Source organism: Ptiloglossa arizonensis, chromosome 11 (genome assembly GCF_051014685.1).
Source record: "Ptiloglossa arizonensis isolate GNS036 chromosome 11, iyPtiAriz1_principal, whole genome shotgun sequence".
Classification (NCBI taxonomy): domain Eukaryota; kingdom Metazoa; phylum Arthropoda; class Insecta; order Hymenoptera; family Colletidae; genus Ptiloglossa; species Ptiloglossa arizonensis.
The window spans coordinates 13,709,915-13,735,550 of record NC_135058.1 but is presented as its reverse complement, the minus strand read 5'-3'; the positions used below and the strand labels follow the sequence as shown (position 1 = coordinate 13,735,550).

The 25,636-nt window shown below is 44.3% G+C and overlaps 1 protein-coding gene across 5 annotated transcripts in view; it reads right to left on the bottom strand.

Annotated features, from left to right (window-relative positions):
- Ten-a (Teneurin-a transmembrane protein) overlaps positions 1 to 25,636 on the bottom strand; it is a 990,045-nt gene that overhangs the window by 629,360 nt on the left and 335,049 nt on the right. For all 5 annotated transcript variants that reach the window (XM_076323558.1, XM_076323557.1, XM_076323560.1 and 2 more), the window contains exon 3: positions 11,764 to 11,822. The gene's annotated coding sequence lies outside the window, so the exon portion shown is untranslated. The remainder of the gene's footprint in view (positions 1 to 11,763; positions 11,823 to 25,636) is intronic.

The following is a 25,636-nucleotide window of genomic DNA, read 5'->3' as shown; positions in this document are numbered from 1 at the left end:
CCTCGACGGGATCGGTGTCGGTGCGCTTCGTCATTTACAGAGGTTAGGTGTCCCGTGGAAGTTAACGCGCCGCGGATCGCTCAAGAGGATCGAACCGCGAGAAACTAACCTCAAACTTACGAACGAAATACCCGTTTCCGATCGAACTTCGGAAAAACGAGGATAGACAGAAATGTGTGTCGTTTATGAGGGTCAGGTGTCGCAGGGAAGTTAACGGGGTTCGGATGGGTTAAAAAACGTAACGGGTTAAACGTAACGTTCTTTAATCGTCTATCGATTAGGTTTCATCGAGATCGAAGATTGCCCATTGAGCGATGTTCCTTGTTAAGCACGACTACGGTGAGCGAAAGATACGAAATTGGAATAGGGATGGAAAAGGTAGGTGGTAAGTGCTAATGTATGCTAGTGTACTCGTTAGTAAAGCTACTTAGGGGAAGTGGTTCGCGTAGTAAAAGGGAATAAAGGAGATCCTATAAACGCACCGTCATGTATATTTAATGAGACGGATCCCGCCAAAAATTCTGTCACAATAATCAGTGTCAATGATCGGACAGCAATGTCTACTACCGCTTTGGAGACACTTGTTACCTTGCTTCGTACATTAAGCGCGAAATATCCAGTCGAATGCAAAGAATTGGTCTTTCATCCGTGACCCTTGGGTCCACTCTGTCGAATCCTGCATCGACGCAATCCCACGAAGCGCCTAGCAATCTAGGATAATTCCCAAGTTACCAGCAATGGTGTTCATCGAACGATCCTCGTCCGTGGATTCGTCGATGATCCAGGCTAGCCGGTTGTCGTTCGAGCCGCGACGCCATTGGAATAGAGAATCGACAGGGCGCTGACGAGAGACGAAGAAAATTGCACGGGGCACGGGACAGGCGGTATTTTGCGGTACAGAATGTCAATTAAACGGCGTGGCCGATTAACCATAACCGAAACCTCGACAAAGGCCAGAGCGTGCACCGTTTCGCACTCCGGCGGGTTCATCACGCGATAATTTATATGGTAATTCCAGGGATGTAATAAGTCCCCCTTGGCAAACTCTGGCTACCACTACGTACACGGTTCGGGCGACGTACAGCCGCGCACATCCTAACGGTGACCCCGACGTTCCGACGGGAGAGGACGGCCTGCCATGTACACATCATTACTAAAAGCGGTCATCGATTCATCGGGCTCCGGAGCCAGCGACGCCCCCGCGTCCACCGATCCGGTTCGTCCTGTGCTCTTGTAAGCGCGCCTCTATGGAGCTAGCACACCCTGAAGCCCGCACGGTGCACGGCGCACTCCATTGTCAAATTTTCCCACCGGCCTCGATTCCACGTGTTGGATTTAATTAACACCGTCTCGTTAACTTTCCTCACGGCCCGTTGTGTCCCGATTCGATCGCCAGAATCGAAAGACGAATTTAAATATCGAGTCGCGTCCTTTGCCAACTCTGGACCACCGAGTTCGTTAGACCGACCTCTCTGTACGCTCCAGGTGCCGACACCTTTCAATTCCTTTTTCATTCTTTCACGTACGGTGGCTAACTCGACAGCTTCCGTGATACTTTCGTCAAGGATTGCGTTAACGATCCTTTTGGATCGTATTTGAAGAGGTGCTGTTTTTAGGATTCAGCAGGTTTGTTGCGTTTCTCAGAGGTTTGGACAAGGCTGAAAAATCTTTTGGTCGTTTTCCTCCGGAGGAATGGTCCATCTGCCAATTGCATCGTAACACGCAGGGAAACCGAACGGATCTTAATTTACGAGTCAGTTTCGAAGACATCGAGGGACTTTCGTGCAACATCTGCAGTGTCTGCGCGCAGGCTCGTAGGTTCGCGTCGTTTATAATTCACGGGAATATAATTTTGAGCAATTCAACAACACGCTGGAATTCTTGAACAAAACGATTTCGGACGACCGCAACGTTAAATATATTCTAAAGGTGACGCGAGGGGCTGTTGATTCACGCGGACGCGAGAGAGGATATTAAAAGCGGCGATAATCGATGAGGATGGATGAGGTTATAACGTTACGGTGAAACGATTTAGTCATAAATTTCGTTTGCCTCCGCGAAATCGAAAAACCGCGACGCATCGGTGGAAGGGCAACCGTACACAGAAATGTATTTCAAGTAATTTTTAAATAAGTTCGATAGAAATGAAAAATAACCGAACAGAAGGAAGAACACGTCCCTCTATAAAAGTTACACGAGATTCAATTTTTTTTTTCAATTTTCCTTCTCTAAAAAATCAATTTCGAATATTGCGTCGAAAGAAAGTAAATCGACCCGGTCACCTGGATAATATTTTTAAATACAAAATGAGAAAAATATTCAAAAGTTTGAATATTTATTTTACACATCAATTGCCAGGGAACGCATTCATCGTTCATTGATCAAATTAATCGATTCAAGAAGTACACGTTCGATCGGCGTGCTGTTAAAATACTCCGTCTTTCGAATAATTACGAACGGTACTGTACACAGCGTACCGTATCGACGCTCCGATTTTACTATAGTCGCAAAGTATACAAGAACAACATGCAACGCAAACAATCGACGATACGCGGCGCAATTTCAATTACAATCATCCCGAATAAACGAAACGCACGTACCGGGTTACGAGTAACGCAACGAAGTACGGAACGTACCACCTCCGGCCATCGTCGCGACGATTACACCAATTAAACGATGCCAATGAACGATGAAAGACACTTAAAACTGCTCCGTTGCTTCCCGAATGGCGTCGCGTCGAGAGGAAAGGCACCGCGGATCGATAGTAGGGAAACAAAATGAAAGGAGGAAATTACCGTTTAATTGATTACAAAGAAGAATTTCCACATTCGCCTGTCTGCGTGGGGTCAAAGCGCCGCTCGATTGAAGGCAAACGGGACCATCGCTAGACCTTTCAGTACCGACTCGTTTGAGATCAGAAGAGGACGTGGTCCCCAGTTGCAGTGATTGCGAGGTCGATTGTCAGCGTCTCCTCGTGACTCGGCAAGAACCGGTCTGTGTTCTGGTCTTGCTACCACCGAGACTCGTAATTGTTCCTGGAGATGATTTCGTCGACTTTGTTCGATCGTGGCCCACAGGGTTCGGGATTCGTTAGGGCTAACGTTTCTGTTCGAACGAAGAAGAATTATTTCTGGAAATTTTCTCTTTGAAACGGGTAACTCTTTGAAAAAGAGGACGAGGGTGGAGACGCTCGATACGGTGACGAGGGTAGTGCAAGCTCGATGGTGGGTCGATTTTTACTCCAAAAATTAAGCAATAGTGTTTTATTGTAGGTTTTTGCTTATTGGAAGACTATGTTCTTTTGGTCGAATTTAAGGGAGATATTAAATAGAACTTATTTCCTGAAATACAAGAAACGATGAAATTCTTTTCTAAATTTTTGAGATAAAATAATTTGAATTGCACATGTTGTCTGATTATTATTTTCATTATAAAAGTTTAACAATTGTAGAATATATTTTTTGTATTATTTTAAGTGCAACATTTTTATAAGTGCTCCCCTTTTTAAATATCCTATTAATCACGCTATGTGAATATTTCGTTTCGAACCCTAGGTTAAGAATTGTAAATTTCTTGTCGATAAAAAAAATCAACGTCGAAGTTCGTTCACTGAATTTTCCAAACCACATCGCGCTCCAATCGACCGAGGCAACCCAGAAGACACGTTGTATAGAAACCGAGGTCAGAAAAGAGTGCTTTTAATTTCATGACACGAATGGTGACGCCGCCATTGAATCGTTTTCTCCCCCTTTTATGGCCCCGGGCTTCATGAACAGTTTCACCGATGTTTTCCCAATAAAGGGAAGCGATACTTTGGCTTCTTACCGGGTCCCACAATTTGATCAGTAATTCCGGAGAATATCATAAATTTTCCGTGACTCCATCAACCAACGAACACAATAAACGCTTATATTTCTTATCGATTCGCGTTAAAAATTTTTGATTCATTTAAACGAATTATCTCTGATCCGATAAAATCTGTTAAAATATATACTTAAATTGAACCGTTACTTACTATTATTTACAGGATGATTCTCTATGAAAAATTGAATCGAAAATGTTCAACAAAGTTTTTCTAGACGAGTTTTCGTTTTCAAGAAAATTGTGTTTGAAAATTCACGGGGCACGTGCGCGAATGAAAACAACTTGGCACACGTGTCTGACCATGACTCATTATTTCTACTTGTACCGTTGTTTGTAAACATTGACGGTGGTATGGTATTATCCACTTTAACTGGCTTTGGTTGCAAACACCAGTGCGCGTAAAAATAACGAGCAACGGGTAAACGGATTAGTCACGTTGTACCAAATCACACGCGAGCCCCATGAATACGCAAAATCAATTTTCTCGAAAACGAAGACACGTGTGCGAAAATTTCACTCTATATTTTCGTCTTACTTTTGCGCAAAGAATTATTCTATGCTCAATCGTGTCATCGTATTTTCTCACCAGTCTTGTATTTTTAATAGTGTATCACGTTTATATAAGCTAATATCTAGTAAACTTATATAAGTTTCAATCCAATGGTTGAAAGTATACAAGAGTATAATTATATACTCTTAAGAGAATATTAAATTATTCTTCAATTCTTACACGAGCAACGACACTCGATATTTAATATTAGCGAAAGGTAGCTTCCAACAATTACAATTTATCGAATAATAATCCGACCAATGTAACAACATTTCTCGCTGTACGAAGTTACAATGTAAAAGAGTATTTTAACAGCATTCTATGTTGGATTCATCGCTTCATCATAATACTGGTCGATCGAAGACGCGCCATTCAAGATATCGGAAAAGTATTTTCTGTAATACTTCTCTGGTCTCTGCCTCCTCCGTCTGTCCTCCACGCCTCGTCGCGTTTGTTTTTCTCTTTGTATATGTATACATCGCTTGACATCGACCTGCAACGCGAAAACTAGCGCCGTGCTTGTTTTTCACGACTATGATAGAGTTTCGACGAAAGAGATAGATTATTTTGCGCTCAATCCGATACATTTAAAAATATAAAACACCTATTCGATTGTAGCTAAGAATTTCTCGAAGCTATTGAAGAACATACATAACTTAAAATACTTGGAGTAAATTAAATAGTATCCTTTTACTACCAATTTTATATCCTATGAAATTTACTGCATTTAAAAAAGTACTCGTAAACTATCATTTAGATGACAAACAACTACGGAATTTTCCTTTATTCGTTTGACGAATAAAGACAATGGTACACAAAGAGAGTGAGCAAGACAGACTAACAGCGACCGAGACTCGCATTACATACACACTGTCGTGTTCACCAAAAGTAGAAAATAAAATTCTGTACAATTCTTTATAGCAATGTCCTTCAAACAAAAATAAGTACTGGTTACAATAATCCTTATACTATAAATATATCATTATCAGATCAACAAGTGTCTTCCAAAGTAAGTAAGCCCAATCGCAGCTGAAATTATCTAAAAAGAACTTTCACTTCTATATACTAAATATACTAAAATCACTCCAAACAAGATCAATGTTCGCGTAAGTTTTCACCGTGGAACCATTACTGAACCATCGAACTATACGCAAATTGTTATTTTCACGATGAGATTCGATTTGCACATTTCATGGTCGTTGATCCCCTATAAACGTACCGTGGAAACGCGGCCAGTGGACTCGATACACCGATTCCGTTACTTCGATCCGGTCGTTACTTGTAACCGGGAATTACTCCGCTGACCACACGTTAAGGAACACCCTGTACCCGGGAAACAAAGCATCGAATACCAAAGTCGACTGACAGACGACCGCCCCGATCAAGCAGAAGGAATCTCGTGGCCGCGTTAGGGGGTTCGTGCTGTCCGGGGGTGGTGTATCGCGGCCGTGGTAATCTACGAGGCAGTTTCGTCTTCATTTGCCAAATGGTCGGTAAATCCGCGCGGCGCATCGCCGTCGCACCGTTCGGGCCAGGGAAGACGGTTTAGTGTCGCATCCCTCTGGCACGGACGTTACTGCGAAACTTAACTGCGATGTAAACCCACTCGTAGCTGGTAGTCGGGGCGTCGTTTCTAACTAACACCGAGTCCCGTCGGCCATTCAACGATTCTCCTGTCGGGATTACGTGCCGCGCGACCGCCGAGCTCCGATCTGTTTCTAGGGACTTCCGGGCAAGACGGATTTGTTTTGCGCTGCGAGTGATCTGCCTTCGAAAACAACTTTAAATCGACGCCCACAGATGGCGCTGCCGTGCACGGACTTTGTATGCTCTCTCTGTAGCAATGGTGGATCTCCAAACCGAAGTAGGTACTGATATTGTTACGATAATCTTTATTCGGTGTAAAAATTTACAAAACTTTTCGAGACTTGCTCGAGAGTGGGTTGCTCTCTCTTTAGAGCAATGGTGGATCTACAAACGACAGTAGGTACTGATATTGTTACGATAATCTTTATTCGGTGTAAAAATTTACAAAACTTTTCGAGACTTCTTCGAGAGTGGGTTGCTCTCTCTTTAGAGCAATGGTGGATCTACAAACGACAGTAGGTACTGATATTGTTACGATAATCTTTATTCGGTGTAAAAATTTACAAAACTCTTCGGTCTAACACTTGCTCGAGAGTGGGTTGCTCTCTCTTTATAGCAATAGTGGATCTACGAACGAAAGTAGGTACTGATATTGTTACGATAATCTTTATTCGGTGTAAAAATTTACAAAACTCTTCGAGACTTGCTTGAGAGTTGGTTGCTCTCTCTTTATAGCAATAATGGATCTACAAACCGAAGTAGGTACTGATATTGTTACGATAATCTTTATTCGGTGTAAAAATTTACAAAACTCTTCGGTCTACGACTTGCTCGAGAGTGAGTTGCTCTCTCTTTAGAGAATAGTGGATCTACAAACGAAAGTGGATACTGATATCGTTACAATAATTCTCATTCGGTATAAAAATATACAAAACCCTTTCGTCTATATTTTACTTGCTCGCGTGCAGGAACCATCCTCCCCTATTTTCTGTTTGTCGATAAAGAAGATAGTAGCCTAGTACATCTATTTTATTAACGTGTACAACACACTCGTAGCGTTTCAAGAGAAAGATCGTACCGAAAAATATAATATTCTAAGCAATTTGGAATAAAAATATTCAAGTCGAAATATTTGTAGAGTGTAAATATAATTTGTCATTTTTCTTGTTCGAATATATAGAGTATTAAATACGTGAAGTGCCATATGGTTTTTTGCTCGATCGGGGATCGATAATAAAAATATATAAATTGAAGAAGAATAATTCTTGTTCGGTTGCAAGTCTTACGAAGACTGACCGAAAGGTCCGATGTACAACACGACTCACGATTTTTTTCAGGAACGATCTTTCTTTCTTCGAAATACACGATCGCGATTTTCTAGGCGCGGTTTGACTATAAGTTCAAGTTTGAGAAGCGCTGTGATCGAGGATGACTACAGAGAGAATATCGAAGAAACTCGCATTGTTCTTCCCGAACTGGCGCGAGTACAAGGGAAATGCGCTTTTCTGAAGTAACTTCGTCGACGTGTGTACTATCTTGAAAGTTTTTAGACCGTATTGGGCGTAGTGGTGTTCAAAATTCCCGATTAGAAGGCTTGGGAGATGTAACACGGTGGAAAGTAAAGGAAACCTCGTCTTGCCAACATTATCGGGCTTTTATATTTTAAGCAGCAGCAAGTTCACGGAACACGAACCAGAGCCTGGTTGGTTTTAATTGAAATAAAAGTGAAACACAATTACGCGAAGTAAAATTTCAGTCGTTCGTTCACGACAGTGTTATTTATAAATTAACGAAATATCGACTTATTCGAAGCAACGAGTAACAAAACTGTTTCATTATTTTTCATTTCGATCACGGTTTACGAAGTAAGTTACGATAATTCCTTTTAACGAAGCGGGTTTATTTCGTGCAGTTACATTTACGCGCTTAACCAAGAGATGAATTATTATTGTTATTGTTGTAACATCTTCGTTGCGTCGACTACAACGCATTAAGCGCGTTAAAACAGTGAACGTATACGTTGAGAGCGAGGTAAAAACAAAGACTTGGTTTATTTATTTTTTATTTTATTTAACATCTTTCTTGCACAAAGCCTGGAGGCATCGTACATGTAAAGTGAACAGGACGTGATACAGGAAAGATAAGTACGCAAAGGGACTAGATGCAGTAGAGATGCTATTTCTAAACCTATCCTCAAACTATGCATGTATGAAATGCAAAAATATACAATTTACACAAATATACATAAAATATACATAAAAGGGAAGATAATTTCAAAACGTACATACATAAAATGAACGCAAAATAGAAAACAATTTCGACGTATACACGCGCAAATGCAAAAATATTCAATATACAAAATGTGCATAAAATATACTTAAGGAGAAAAGAGAAAAGACGTAATTGCAAATATACAATAAGGTGTACAAATGGTGGAAAAGTATAAACGACAGAACCGAAATGTAAGTATCGAGTTCGAGTTGAACGTAATCTCAAAGCGATACAAAGACTCGATACAAACATTGCACAATGCGAAACAACCGTGGTAAATAATTTATAAAGGGACTTCGCACTCCATGGATTCGAGTTTGTAGAACGAGTAGCGAGACCCCGTCTATTCGACAAGTGGAAAGCCGACCATAATAACGCGGAAACGTCCCGTTGAAGAAGGAGGACGGATTCTTAAACATAAAATAAAGTATTCAATTCCCGGTGGTCTTCGAATGAGAGGAGCGTAGTCGCCGCGGGCCGCGAAAAGATTTCAAGAGAGTCTCCAAGATTTACATAATGAAACATATTTTTTCCCCGTCCGGCGAACGAAGAAATGTTTAATTAAAATATTTCGTACCGGCGAGCTGAAAATATTTCTCTTACGTTTGTTGACACTCCACGGGGTACTCTGTCTCGAATTCCTGTCAGCGAGGAAACGACGTAGAAGCTGGAAAAGAGACATTTCTCTGACTTCGCTAAGAACACGTTAAACAGAACGGCAGGATAAAAAGCACTGTGAAAACTTGAAACGCGGCGGCGCAACGTTGGTCAGTTATTTGAAAAGCGTGGAATTTCGAGCGCCCTCGAACATCATTTTCCGATCGAATGCTTCGGCGCTCGCGCGCGCACCGTAGACGAATTTAAATGCACAACACAAAATATTTAATTGAATCGCCACGAGGCCGTTGAAAACCGGAATAAACGTTCAATTAATACCGGCGCCAGGCGGATCAGATAATTCTAGAAATGCGATTAATTTTTGTAATTACGTTGAATACGCGTTATCGACCGCATACTTAATTACACAACGGGAGATAAATCTTCGCGTGGCCGCCATCGAATATTTCTACGAACGATACGGGATGAAAACTGGTAACTGGAAACACGTTGGTGATTCGTTGATGTGTGTACCGTGCGGCACGATTGTTTACGATGGAACGAAACACGATCGCGGGGAAAAGCAATAGGACATCGAGACTTTCGAGACTGTCGTTCCGGTATCCCCTTGAAAACAATATCTTTCTGACGTAAAGCCGGCCTTGGAAATTGGATTGTCCTTCAAAAGTCCCGGGGGTGGTCTAAGCAAGAATTCGCGATGATTCACTCGATGAGACGCTCGTAAAGTGTGTAAACCCTTCTCCCCCTGCGAGCGAACTAGGGCCACCGAGCGAGATCAAATTTCGAGAAACGGCGTTACGATAATCGAGTCGGCGAAAAATCAAGACGATCGTAATGAGCGAACAATCGAGCGTTTCTTCTCGTCGAGGGAATTTTTTACGGGACGAAATAGTAAAGAGAGCGTCGACACGAACAATTGTAACTTTACGATGCTGCATACGTACTCGAAACACAATTTATCCATATTCCCTATTTACACCAGAATCCGAAGTAATTTACCGACAAAGGTACAGGCAAAAGTAGGATTACGCGAGGTAAAGTTTTCTCGATTTTGTATCCAAAGAACTATAAAACTACACAGTTTTCCACGGTAGTTATCGGTGCAGAAATGTTTCTAAATTATAACACAAGTTCTCGGATAATGTAATCACGTTTACGGAAGCGTGATTTTTTGGAGCGTGTGTGCAAAATGGTTCAAAAAGGGAAAGATTTTTAATTACTACATTAAAAATTCTCTTTCGGGCTTCCCTTTGCTTACACGAACACCACAACCGTACACCGTTTCTTGGCACGGAATTGCCCAACGAACTAAATATTATCGAATTACATTTACCGGTCGAAACTTGACTCGAGGTATTCATTCGACGTAGTCTCTCGTAATAATTAACAACGTTCCCACCAAGACCGGTACACACTTGCGAACGTTCGTCCGTTGGACGCAGCTTTCGCGTGGAGTAATTTCATCGTTCGAACCCCGTGAAACTTCGCGGTCCGTTGTCCAGCTTCCACCACTCGTTATAACGGACGGTTCGAGAGCTATCGCGAAAAGTAGGTGTTGTCTGCGATAAATCCGCGCTATTTCCCACCCGTTCTCCTCCTCCTCTGCCTCCTACGCCGCCCCCGTTGGCCCCACGCTCGTCCGCCGCCACCGCGGTGAATGTAAAGCGGAATGAACGTTAAGTAAAGTCCCCCTCGTAGCGCAACGTTTTACGCGCAGTGCGCCGCATAAAGCCTCTTACCTTGAAGTAAATTGTAAGTCCCTTATAGCCGACTGGTCAACGCCGTAAGCGCTTTCGTTCGGGCCGCAAAAACAGCTTGGAACGTAAGGAGATTAGAGTCGTTATTGCGTGGACGGGGACAAAAGTGGAAGTTCCATGCGAATGTCGCGAACCCACCCCCACGCCCCACTCCCACGCCCCACTCCCACCCCCTGGGGGTGTTCTCGTTCTCTACGCGGGGTCCGCGAGCTCGGGCAAAAGTGACAGAAAGCCGGCTACAAAGGAATCGCAGCCGCGACGACGTATTAAAGTACAACTTATATAACGGGGCGAGAGAGCGACATCAAGTTTCCGGGAAAACCGTGCTACGGAGATAAGGAGGATGGGGACACGGTGATGGTGGAGTGTACAGGGGGTGGTGAGGGGGATGGGGGGATGGAAGAAGCGATTGTTAAGCCTCGGTGTCTCGTTTTCGTTTTCCCCCGGCGCGCTCGGGACGAATTACGCCTGTCGCGAGAGGTACTTAACGAGACGGAGCGTTGTTATTGCCGGGTGCAATTGATGTCAATTAAGTTGGTCTTGATACCGGGGAAAAATACCAAAGAGTGTAACGAACGATGTACGTGTATCTAGAGACGATCGAATTAAAGGTAATTCGTCGTCGGTTAAAAATTGTGGGCAACCGAGAGGAGGAGTTTTGTTCTTCGTTCTTCGTTCTTCTGGGGATCGATGGATCGAGTGGGAGTGAACTGTTTTTTTTCTTTTTGTATATATCTTTATCGTAGACTGAACGAGTTACTTTTCTTTTTGAGTATAGGATATAAATCTAAGTGGAAGTTTCGAAATGAAAGGAAATGTTGTATAGGTGTATGTGAAAGAAATTACATGTTGAGGTGGAAAGTGATGGATTTACAGTAAACATGTTTTTTGAAATAAAAGATCAAAATTTCGATTTGATAGAGGTCCATGTATAGGAGTAGAATAATTATGTATCTGTATAGACCAAAGGGTCAAATATAAAACTAATACTACGCTAAACTTTGGAAAAGTTATGCAAAGAGTTAATATTCCATTGGAGAGGACTCCAATACTGGCGAAATTGCAGCGTGTTACGAAGTAAGTGATTAGACACTATAAAATGTATGAGACACTTACAGTGACGCGTCAGACTGGTGGTCAGAATCTGCTTGCTAGCGTCCGCGGACTCGGTGGAGCTGAAAATCAGAAAAACAAAACGTTAATTAAAAAGTTAAATCACATTCGAAGGGACGTAATTCTATCGAAAAGAGAAATAGAAACTTTTCACAGTTCCGTATTTTTTCCATCGAATTTGATCCATTCTAAAAAACAATCTAAGTCTGGGTTAGCTTTGCGTTAAAATAAACGAATCTCGGTTGAACTCGGTTGATAATTGCGCTAAATCCGTTATGTATCCAGGTAAAATGTGTAGCAATTCTAGGTTTATTCAGCTATAATTTATGCCCAAGTTGTATCTGCATTAGATTCGAATTAGACCCGAGTTGTACCAAGACAGGCCTGAAATAAATTAGGTGCGCGTTCGGATTACGTCTGTATCAAATTTAGGTTAGGTGTGTATCATGTCGAAACATGTCCGAATCAAGCGTAACCCGTGTGTATCCTACATCTCGGTTGTACTACACGATCGTTGAATTATGTCTAGGTCGAGTCAAAGTTGTATTCAGATTAAACTCGAATTAGACCCTATGTACGCTAAGATGGATCTGTAATAAATAAGGTTCGCGTTTGCGTTGCATCTGCATCGAATTTGGATCGGGTGTGCATCATATCGAGACACGTCCGCATTGAATGCCTCTATTTGTCCTAGACCCGAGTTGCACGTACATGAATTCCTATGTAGGTCTGCTCAGCGTCAAGACACTATTTTGCTCGGATTCGTGTTACTTTTACCTTTGGAGTAGCTGGACCTGTATTCGTATTGACCCATTTCAAACACCAACTACCATCCAGGTTGTAGGTCTCTACTATGCCCGAGTTACACCTACAGAAGCTTCTACTTAACTCTACTCACCGCCAAAACAATATTCTATTCGATCCTGACTCAGATTCACGTTACTTTTACCTTTGGAGTAGCGTCGAACTACCCTCGCGTTACGCTACCTCGGATATCATTCAGGTTTCAAATCCGGTTCGCATCCCTCAATTTCATTCGAATCCCTACGGTAACTCACACATATGAATGACCGTCCTGTGTCCAACCAGGTTGTCCTCGAGCTCGTTGGCTCCTCCAGCGAACTCCTCTGTATCACTTTTGGATTCCGGGGGAGCGTTTGTTTCGCGTTTGGTTCGCGTTGGACCTCGGTTGGCTAAGAAGATCCTCTCAACGAAAAGCAACAAGGTCCGTGTTCACGGTGAGTCTGGTTCACAAGGGAGGGTGGGGGTTGGAAGTCGTTAAATTCATGCCACGAGTTATGATAAATTTACGTTGAACCGGGTGGGGGTATCGCGGGCCGGATATCCAGCGACGAGAATCTGGCCACGGTTACGGCTAAGCTGCGCTCGCTCTCGAAGCGCGGTTAATGAAGAATTAAAGTCGGCCCTCGTGTTCCTATTACAAACAGGTACGATACACGGACGAGTGGGCTAGACTCGTGGATCCTGAGGCTCCGCGAGCGGGTGCATGTTTGATGCCGGAAGTGCTCCGAGGCCCGGGCCTACCATCCTCTGGCTGCGGTTTCCGCAACCTCCGTAGGGTCATTAGCCAACCATTCATTATGCAAGTGCGAGGCAGTATTGCGTCAATATGGGGGCGGCAGATTGTTGGCCCAATCGATAACAATGCGCCGTGTTTACCGGCCGGATAATCAACAAACGCAGCTTCTGCTACCTCGCCTCCGAAGACCAAGCAAGTGGGGAATTACAGTCTGCCTCGTCCCGAATGATATTGCCTCCCGGAAGTGTTGCCTAACCTATCGCCCACCTACCGCTCCTGTCACCGTACATTCGTCACACCCCCACCTGGTCTACCTACACCCCCACTGTGACGCACGAGACACGGAGCGTTTGCTCGCGCACCGAGGGTCTTTTTTCCATTTTTCGTTCGAGCGTTCGACCGGTGCCTGGTCGCACCCCTGTTTCGCGTCAAATCCCGGCTATCGAGAACCGAATGTTGCACACTCGGTATCCGACTCGATTCGATCGACTCTACCTTGTTCGATGCAATAATTGATACGTGTCGCGTCTTAAGTTAATACGACGCAACGGAACGTACGAACGGTTACGAAATTGCACGGAACGTATTGGATTGTTCGGGAAGTCGTTTCGTTTTCCAAAATGGAGAATATATAATTTCAGTTCATTTTCAATAACTGGCAAAGACTGTCTAAGACGTCGTATACCTAGAAATCTTGCGTTTCGGACGAAACATCTCTCCCGTATCTAGAAGGAAAAAGACCTCGTGAAATTTATAAATAATTACGGTCCTGGATGGTACACCCGGTCGCTGCTACCAGAAAACGCATCTCGCGAGAGGAAGCTTATATAGCTCGTCGTTCCTTCGCGAGGAGTTTAATAAGGAGACTGCGAGCGACTCTTTCATAGGCAAAAAATTATTTGTCGGGCGAGTTTACGGTCCGTGTGGAGTGTAATAAGCGCGAACGGAGGCCAACGGGACAATAGGTGTATTATTTACGGGCAATCGCGATATGGATGAAGAAAGTGGGACTCCATTGTCGATGTAGAAATTAACGTCGATATAAATTATTTAGCAGGGACTTCTCGAAGAAACGAGAAGGAAAAATAAAGATTCTTTTCAATGCTGCAATGGAATTCATTCGGAAATCGTTCAACGTCGATACGCTCAAATATAGTTCGAGGAACAATATTTAAAGAAATATTGTTCGAACAGCATTGTTTACTAGAAAAAATTGTTACCTCGACGCGATCGTCCTATAAGAATAATTACTCCCCAAAGTTAAGAAATAAGTATTGACAATAGTTGTCGCGTAGAAATTAACGCAATTACATTACGAAAGGTACGGGAATTCGTATATTCTACCGATAATTAATATTCCTGATCTACGCCTACGCCAATGATTTCCACCGTACATTATCTCTCTCGATACCTCTTCTTCACGACATCCGTCACGCGATTTGTGTATACGATCGCCTGGACCAATAACGCGAACGCGCGCAACTCGAAGTAGGGAGACCGATCCGGCCCGTTAGCAACTCACGATCTCCGCGGAGCGCACAGTGGCGTCGCCACCGCTCAACGCAACGGTTCTGCGGCGGATTGGCCCGTAACCTGTTACACGTTACACGTCCCGGGTGCGGGAAACATTCGCCACGGATCGGCTTCGGTCGGCCACGAGAGCCCTCGCCACGGCCACCGGTCAAGGAGCCAGAATTCGATATTCGGGAAGTCGTCGACGGTCTCGCGGACGTTACAGAGACCCCGGAAGTATGAAACACGATGATGAAAGGGGACGGTGGTGGGAGAACCCGAGCGATATTTCGTAACAGGAGACGGTTGGGAAAAGGGTGAGAGCGGTCTGAAGGGGGTCAGGGAAGGGGCAGATCCGTCGGCCCCTTTGATCTAAGTTTCTGGGAATGCAGGCCGAAGGGACAGCGTGCGTAGCTACCGCCCAGGAAGTTGCCAGTAATTTGCTTAGTTGAATTAGATTGTGAATTTTGCACCGCAGTGTTTGAGCCGTCGTTCGTCTACGACTTTGTCAGCTCCCCCCCACTCTCCTCCCATCTACCCTCACCACCTCACGGGAACCGCCCCCTCCGACCTTATAATTACTGTTCCATCTTCAGAGAGAAGTTTGCCAATTCGTTGCCTCGGCAGAAATCCGCGCTTTGATCCGCCAAGAAGCGGGCGCGTGCGGCGGACCGAGGACAGGATACGGTCTTCCGCGGCGTCGAGCGGAATCGCGCGCGATAATGCCGGCGTCGCGGCGTGATTTCCGTCGCTTTGATCCGGGGCCGGCTCCTAAACGGAAAAGATGATCTCGAACGGAGACAGCGAGCAACCAGGAATAAAATTAATCCGACATCAATGGGACGCGCGTCGTCGTCGTCGTCGACGGCGGTGGCGGTGGCGGTGGCGGCGGCAGCGACGACCCAAGGAGCCGAAAGGGCTCAGACGCGGTTGATGTTCGGATTATTTCACGGTTGATAGTTAGAAATATCTACCCCCTGGTCTCTAGATGAGATTGAGGCCCGGGAGAAACGGCAGCCGACTGCCCGGAGAGACGTCCTCTCGATGAGCTTTTTATCATTTTTTATCGTGTATGATTTTCGAGTTCGATATCTCGCGTACCGGGTGTGACGCTTGAACATCGAACGACGTGCTCGTAGTATCAGGATTGGTATTCGTTTTTCTTTCGATATTTGTAAAGTGGATTTCATTGAGAGAACATTCTTTTCATTTTTGAAAGCATTCTTTACCCTCTGAGGAACACAGTCGTTCCAAGTACATACTAAAAAATAAAAATAAAAAGTAATTCCCGAAGAATTGGGAAATTCTCTACGCGCCACTGAATCGAACAGAATCAACAATGTCGATAGACCTCCTATTCGATCTGGTTCGTCCTTGGAACAAAAACAGACGGGGTAAAAGTTCATTCGGTTAAACACGTTCGTCGTACACGTACGCCCACGCCCAGAAGTATCAGGGCACTTGTCAAAACTTCTTTCAAGATTCCGTAGCATCGCTTAAACTACCCACCTTTGGCCTTTGACCTTGCCATCACAGTATTTACGTTATCACAGTATTTCGTACGTATAAAATTCTTTTCATATTTAAAAATTATACCCAAGACTGTTACAAACTTATCGAAGCAATAATTGCATATGTATCTGCAGGAGCACAATACTCATAGATCACTCCAGCTTTCCGATCGGGAGAAAAATCGAATCTTTTACATAAAACGAAAGTTCGAATCCTTAAAAATAACATAAAAAAGGTCACACTGAAAAGGTCCTATCAACGACAAAAATACGCCCACGGAAACGTATTTTTTTCCACGAAACGATTCTCCCTTCTTTTTTCGCTACAAAATACAGCTTCTATCGCGATACCTCGTGGTTGTACGCGCGCTCTCGGAAGAGTTTAAGTCCCAACGATCACGGTGTCGGAACGCCACCCCCCACCATCGTCGCGGAACGCGTCGGCCAATCCCGGCGCGCTGAAATCGCGGCTCTTAACGCGGCCACTGGCGACAGGCCTCGAGCGAGTGGTGGGGGGTGAAACGATCGCGTTCGAGGCCGAAAAAAGAACGAGAGAGGATCCGTCGCGTCCAGCCGTCGACCCAAATTCCATCATCGTTGAATTCCTGGCGGCGAGGGGTTTTCGTGAGTCGCGTGCAGATCGCGATACGGGCAGACGCGTAGCTGCTGCGCGTACATGTACGTACACGAACGGGTAAATATGTATAGGGCGGTGGGTATCGTGCGAGAGGTACACGCACGGGAGTCGAATATAATCCCGTGGAAACGGTGTTTCCGTATGCACGAACACCCGGTGTACACGTGTGCAAAGGGTGGGGGTACTGTCGGCAGGGTGGGGAGCGGAGCAGGCGGCGGGTGGACTGCCTGCCTGCCGGCACACTGCGAATCCTATACGGCGGGCTTCAGGCACGAATGGGGGATCAATGTTTTATCGATATTGCAGCAGACGCAGCACTGATACGTCTCGAGTCGGCCGCGCATATATAGCGCGTGCTTTCTGCCGTTTGCAAGAGGATTTATGGATTAGCGTTTGTTTATCGTCGCCCTTGCTCGCATTTTCTCCACCGGCGAGCCGCGTTTTTTCTACACGGACGACTCGCCCGTTCTGCCCACCTGCAACCCCCGCGCGTCAACCCCTCCCCTCCGCGGGAGGGAAGGGGCATTAAAATCGACGATCAGCAAAAAGGTAAACAGGAGTCAGTCGATACACCGGGGGATTCTCTTTCTACGTGCCCGCGTACGTTCGCGTTTCCTAGCGCCACCTACCGTCTCCGCGGGAATCTTCTTTTCACGTTCGGGGGACATCTCGACAAACGGAGGAATAATTCCAAGTTGCGTTCGAACGTACGGGGATCCTGGGTTAAGAGGGTGTCGAGTGTTTCCGGATCTCGTCGAAGAAACATCCCTGAAAATGGGCATCGTCTCTCGGGTAGTTTTGGGTAAACAAAATTTATCGAATCTTGTACATCGAACCTCGCAATATTGATCTAATCGACACTTAGGATTTGAAACATCGCGCTAGAAACTACTATGTATCTTCCGTAAAGAGAATACCAAAGAGCGAAGACTGTGTCTAGTGAACGAAGGATCAACGATTGAAACATTTCACCAATGGGTTCTCGATTCGAGTCAAAAATGAATCGAAGTCATCGTACCCTAACAATAATTTACGTCGATTCGGCGTAAAAGTACTAAACATCGAGACAGATCCCCCGGTGTTTAAAATTTCGTTGCATCGACCAATGCCCTACTTCGCAGTACCCCCGATGAAGATAATAATCGCAAGGCCCCGATGACAGCGAACGACGAGAACTCGGACGAATTTTTCCACGGAGCGTCGTCGTCTTCGATTGTGCGCGTGCATTCGAACGAAATCGTCGCGAAACGGTTGTCTCTCTATGCAAAAGTATCGATCAACAACGCCCCGCTCGACGAGTCTGATACCGGCTTTACTTTTTTTCACTAGGTGCTGGTAGGTCGGGCCGTCACGCGGACGTCCTCCTCGTAGACGTGTTTCGCAGCCGGGGCTTTCCCGAAGAAAAGTTAAAAGGTAAGTGCAATTTCATCGCTCGTCTGCGCGTATCGAGGAACCTCTTCACGGTCGGGCCGCGGCCGGAGGGGCCGAGGGGGAAAAAACATTTCACCTTTCGGCGATTACGGAAGAGATACGAGCAAAATAGGAGCAGTTCGGAGCGCAGTGCACACGGGGACGCGTTGCTAGAATCCGCGACGTTGACGACGCGCGAGAGGGGCAAGTGGAAAAGGAGCGAGAAGGGGATGGAGAGGGAAAGGAGAAGGAGAGGAGGGAGAGGGTGAGATCGGAGCCATCGAAGGGGAGAGGGACAGAGAGAGAGATAGAGAGAGGAGAGAAAGCAGGGAGAGACGTGGAAAGGAAGAGGGACGAAGAGAGAGGGACGAGAGGGAGGGTGGCGCGGGGAAGGGAAAGAAAGCAGAGAGGTTGCTGCCGTCAGGAAACTTTTGTTTAAAATTGGAATTCCTTTGCGGCTCGTTGAGACTAGGAATGCAGATAGGGTGGAGGCGACGAAAACCGTGAGAGTGGATCAGAGAGAAAGAGACAGTCAGACAGACAAAGAGAGAGAGAGAAAGAAAGGGGTGTCGGAGGTGGAAACGCGAGGCGGGAACATCCGGAGAAAGGCAACGTACGATATTGTTTCATCGTAAAGGGAAGCTTCTTACCCGCGAGGGAATACTTTTTGGGAAAAACCGGCGCCGAAATTTGAACGCGTGTCGACATCGCGCAGCTGCCGCGAGCTTGGGAACCAATCGAGGACCGGATGCCCGTTTACTCGTCGGCTGGTAACACGCGTTGTCGCGAGAAGTTCGAGCGTCGCTCGGATACTCGTCGATCGATTACAAGCGCGAGGATAACGATAACTGGGACCAGGAATATCGATCGAAACGGTTACGCGATCTACGAGTTCAGGACGGAAAATAACGGTACGGTAATAGTTTGAAGAAAAGTAAAACACTTCAACCATTCGGTACAACGTTCTTAACCTAACCTTAAATTTCGTTCGTTTGTCAAACTGCCGGGAAAGAGTATCGTCCGTGAGTAATCACGCGGACGTTATCGTTTAGAAATTACGAGTCGATTCGTTTCAATCGTAGTCGAACTCGTCATCGGCCACACCCCACACCCCTCCCCCGCGTCAACTTTTTCCCCCAATTTCATTACTGCCATCTATTCTTCAATCTCGACCGAACGATAAACTTTTTCCCTCGTATCGCCGGCGCGCTTCGTCGTCTCGAGATACTCTAATTACGTTCCCGTTAATCGACGCAGATTAGGCCTCCTCCGGTCCGATCAAGTTTCAATTTCTTAAAACTGAGTCACCGCGTTAATCTATTTCCTCGAGTTCCAACGACGGGGACACCGTGAGATGGGGGACGTGGGGGGATGCCGGAGACGCTTGGGCTTCGTTCGAATAATTAGCGAGATGGGACACTCATCCGAGTATCCGCAGTAGGCCGCACAATGGCGCCGCGGCGGATCTTGGAGACACCGAGGGAAGGCTCCGGCTGGCTCTGTAATTTCGATAATTACGGGTTAATGCGTTTAGCTGCGGCGACACACGTACCCGGCAACATGATTCCGGGTACCCGTAAGATACCTGCAAATTAATTAAGCGGCTGCCACGGTTTGCCGAATAGTATGTGTTTATCGGAAGCCAGCGCCGGTATGTAGATCTTGTCTGATCGAAGAACATAGCGGCTTGCGGAATTCACCGACGTTTGGCGACGCTAAGCTTGTAATCTCTCGAACGGGTAATAACTGTGACACCTAGACTCGTGGAAACGATACCCCTGCGACCAATTGAAACGGAAGGTCGAAAAGAATCGTCCGAGTCCACCGAGTCCCTAGCTCGGGACCATTAGCATTGCACGGAATTAGTTTCCGACGAAGAGGACATCCATGGTGTGAAAATAGAACTTTGAATCGGGATAGGACCCGGTTACCTCCGCGCGAAGCTTCTGACCTTTCTTGACGATCGTAAAAAGAATACCAATGTAGCGAATATCAAGCGTCCCCTGGGTCCTGTTTTATGGAGAACGGAGCGAGAATCGTAGGACCACCGAAAGAGATTTTATGTGAAAAATAGAGGAAAAAATATAGAGTACAATTTTTTGATACAAGGCTCCGTTTTCGAGAAAAACAGTTTCGAAAATTTTTGGGACTCACGCGCGAAGGAGCCACGATCTGGATAATACGCGTGCAAATGTGCGAAAATGTGCTCACTGTACGTTGAAAATGTGCGAGATGGAGAAACGAAAAACGAATCTCGAATCAATGGTAAAGTAACGAAAATTAGAAAAAAATTCAAATCGTTATATTTTCTTTCGTTCGTCGCGAGAGTACTACCAACGAATCGGCGAGATTTTTCCGATTATTGCGAGTACAAACACGATACCGATCGAACTATTTTCAATTATACCCTTTTCCGATAATTTTCGAAAAAAAAACCTTCCACCGCGTACGATTAAAAATCGTCGGAATGTCGTCGTGTTGGTACTCGTTCCAACCGGAAGAAGCTCGCCGATCCATCGATGGCAGGCAAACCCTGATATAACGAAAGGTGTAGAAATATGAAAATTTTCATTAGCCAATGAACCCTGTAACACGAAAGATCGAGTTTCTCGGGCCGATACCGATCGTCGCGATGATTCTCGTTGGCGTGCAGTGACTCGATTCGTTTCCGAAAGTGTCGAATTTAATTAAAAAAATTTCTAGTTCGCGAACGGCGCAATATCGTCCGCGACGCCTCGATCGACTATCGCGTTTCGTTGCCACCGTGAAATAATTCGTGAAAGGGAACGGTGCGACAAGCGAGCGGGCGGAAGAGGGACGCGAAAAAGGGAAAGAGGATGAACGTTGAAGAAACAGCGCGGAAAGGAAACGGGAGGCAGACACGATCGAAGCTTTCTACGGAAAATGGCATCGCACGGAGGAAGCTTCTTTAATTTGTAGAGGGAGCGGCGAGTGAACAGCCCCCGGAATCTCGCATCGGGATTGATCGCCCGGAACTGTGAAATATCGCCGCGGCCGATGACGTATTTCATTTTGCCCCGTCACACGTTTTTCCCCGCCTTTTTTTTTATTTTTTTTTTTTTGTTTCGTTTCTTTTTTCTTCCTTTTTTTTTTTAAGACAGCCATCACGAATATCGACCGCCTTTCAATCGGCCAACAGATGTCCGAAGAGAAATTCTCGCTCGTATTTCAACGAGCTGCGAGCGACGAAGTCGCGATCGTCGACTCCGCGTAACGTTTAAAACGAAAACACCGGTAAACAAAAGGGCGAGCACAATGCAGAGCAACGCGGGCGGAAAACATCTTGTTGGCGTGCAATTTACGAAAAGCAAATCGGATTAATTGCAATTTCCACGGAACATCCTGCGTCTGTGTTGAATTTTCGGCAATTGAATCGGATTAATTATAACGTGTGTACATTGAAAATGTATCGTCGAGTAATAATGACGATACGCGTTCGCCGTGAAATAAGTACGAGTAACGGTGACTTTGGAAATCCATTTATTGTCAGCACCGTTCAGATGTAAACCGATCGACTAGACATTTGGCTTACACGGTTGCCAATAACTCCGGAGAAAAAGTTAGCCATTTACCCGACCTTCAGAAGTATCGCGCCTACGCGCAGAAAGTTAGAAATCTGCTCTTACTCCTCCCTTTTTCCAGCAAACCCCATATACTTAATCACGAATCCTACGCGACTTTTTATCACTTCCATTACTAGACGTTCACTGATCAGAAAGTTAGAAGAGACAACATTCTTACTCGGCGTGAAGCAGACAGACGGAATTTAACTAACAGCCGAGCATTATTCGTTCAGTTTTATACAGTTTGGTTTCAGACAACCTTTCAATGGTCCTTCCAATTTTTACACGAGTGAATTTCATCAGGAGTGCGAGGACACTTTCTCACACTAGCATTTCTTGCACCGAGAAGAAAATAATACACCATTGAGAATTGAAAATAAAATTAAGTACACGTAAAATTAAAACGTATTTTCTAACAAAATTATTGATTCCTATTTTGCAAAATTATCATTTCTTTTGTAAACAGTGAAGGGATAATTTTGCACTCAGAATTACTACGATATCTATGATATTTTATCCGAATGAATTGTATTGTAATTTCAAGATAGACATTTATAACGAGATAAATCACAGTTTAATTAAATCATCGCAATCCCTGCCACAAGTTTATAGTTTAAATTATTTGTAAACAGAGCAATGTATTTCCAAACATTGCGTTTATTTCAAAGCATACAATGGACTGGTTAAGTGCGAGAATTATATAACGGGTGTTCAAATTAACACGAAAACTGTAGGAATTAAAACGACCACAGTTAGAGTGTGCAGAGGACGCCACAGAGGCAGAGGGAGCCACTTACCTAGGCTGACAATTTACGAAGTTCTATGGTCTTATTTTTTCCATTGGAATTAAAACTATACCACAATTGAACTCTGGGTACACTGACAGAAGTAAAGAAATAGAAACGACGATATTCTCCATTGGTTACTATTTTCAATTTATAAAGGAAAACAAGTGTGTCACTGTAAATACTTTCTTCGTAACATTATTTATAACAGAAAAACCTCAACGCATTCCACAGTTCCAATTTACAGAACATAAGTCACTTTAAATATTCAAGATTAGTCAGTCATCAAGTCACGTGTTAAGGAGAATGGCGTACAGAAGCACACTTCGATTCCAAGTATATGGGATTAGAGTTATGCCGCTAAAAATGTATCGGAGAATTAAACGAAAACGAAAACAAAAGTTTCACCCCCTTTCCTCCCAGAGCAGGGGGTGAGTTCATTTTTACCATTATTCTTGGCAGCTTTACCCTTTCAACCGTTTCCGTCTTCCTGGACTTTTATCTTGATGAACTCTAGACAGGGTGCGGCTGATCCTGTCAAGGAAATTTAGTGGCGATTCTGGCGACCAGCAATTAGAGAAAGTAGGTGCGCATAAAGTTTCTTCGAGCCGTAATGGAGCGGGGAGGGCTTTACGATCGCCGCTTATCCGGAGGAATACCGAAGGCTAGAGAAACTGTCTTAATTTGAAACGTTCGGGCTTCATTTACGGCAAATTTCAATTCGAACAGGGGAACTCCCTTAATCGCGCGATAAACTGCGCTCGCGCTAATTACGCGCGCAAAAACACGCGACGGATTTCGTCGTCGTTGTGTAGCGCGTTTAAAGTCAACCGTTCGAAGCCTGAAACTGAATTTACCGTCATAGATTTCAACAATTTGCATAGATCCTGTCAAAAGTGTCTATAAATATAACTAAGAAATTTTTGCGCGGCTGTATCGGTACTGGTACGGAGAAAATTGTTCGAGATGTTAGTATTTGTCAGATTGAAAATAATAATAGGAATAAGACTTTGATTCGACTTAATTGTAAAATATTTTTGTGATCCATTGTCCGAGTGGTTATAATTTTTGTATCAATCCAAAAAGATATCTTTGAACACACATGACTAATGATGAAATAATATTTCAAACTTTATATTTATTACCATTACATTTCGGATTTCTGAGCTTCGTAATGCGAGCGTTATCGATATTATTTTATTTGTGACACGATGTGAATGAAAATTTCGATAGAAAAATTCCATTGTAAGTATTTTCGTTATGAAGGTAACGGTAAGAAAGATAATATAGGTTTTATATTTAATAAACCGTTTAGTTACTCTATAAATGCACTCCAGGTTTCGTTGCAATCCTCCAGAAATTTTTCGCCGATACATTGCCAAATAGAAGTGTTTATACTATATATAAAGAAATATAAATTGCGACTTACTCACTTTCGAGTGATCTGGCAGTCTAAAATCACCAGTTCCCAACCCGAGTATCAATCCACAACCAAGTTCCAGCCTACCTCTGCGAAACTCTCTCACACAGAATGCTCTAAAGTAGCGGTTCTCAAACTTTGCGCTCCCTGGAGTCCTTTACAATCCTAACAGTTTACATCCTGTCTCGCATAGCTTTTATTTATGTTTTGTATTCGTCGATGTTCTCTCAGAATTTCATGGAAAATTCGTCATCTCCTATTTTCTTTTTGCTATAATATCGAAAAGTGACGTTACAAAATCTTGCAAGAATTTGTGAAACATTTTTTAATATCTGATAGAATCTTGGTTTTAAAGATGTTAAAGACATTGCATTAAACTTCGAATACACTTTTTATGGATATCAATTATGAAAAATATCGGCGTAACAATATTGCACCTTCGCTCTAACCGAGAATTATAATTCTATAAATTATGAAAATAGTTTTGACCTGACGGAACTCCTGAATGGGTCTCGTAGAGCCCCGGGGCTTCACGGAGCACACTTTGAGAAACGCTGCTCTAGAGTAACTCGACAGCGGGGATGCAACATTAATATACCAGTCGCCAGGAGGTATGCCTGTTTTCGTACGATCCCGAATAAATATTTCGCAAGGAGCGACTCGTCCCGTGTAACCACGAGAGAAGTGGCGCGAGAGAAGGGTAACTGTATTTTCTTGACCGCTCTAAATTCGTTTAACTGCTATAGTTTCTTGTCAATAATACAAAGATGTACCATAATGTTATTTAACAATAATATTGCGCGCAAAAGTGCGACTGAATTTCGATTATGTAATAATGGTGTCTTGTATAAATCCGTGAGGAATTTTTAAGTAAAGATAACGTCTCGAACGTTTAAATACGGAAGGTACAAAAAGAGTATCAAAATACATAACCATACGTACAAGTGTAGAAAATTGTTTCGATCTACAGAATGTTTCACCGAGGGTGGATCAAAATTTTTAAATGTACAATTATATATCACGCAAGTTGTCAAACTGTTTGACAAGCAGAGTGTCTTGCAGAATGTCTCGCAAAAGTGTACTAAAAATGTACAGCATGTTCCACAAGTGTCGAATAGTGAACAGTACCTTGCACAAATACTCAAATTGTCAAATATAAAGCACGTTGCCTACAAGTGCAGACAAACTTGTCAAAAATACATCTTTCGTACAAACGGGCCAAAATGGACAAATGTGACTCGATGACGTGTCGTTCGCAACTATTTGAAAAGAGCGCCAGTTTGGTGGCAACCGCGATAGAAGAGGGAGGAGAAGAGGGGTGGGTGGTGGTGGGCGTAGGAAGCGAAGGGCGCGAGCAGCGGAGGAGAGAATCGATTACACGACCTCGTCCCCGATCATTCGGGCAATTAAAGCGAGGATCGGCCGGATAGTCGCGTGCATTATTTGTACGCTAATGCTCGGCTCGATAGGAACGATC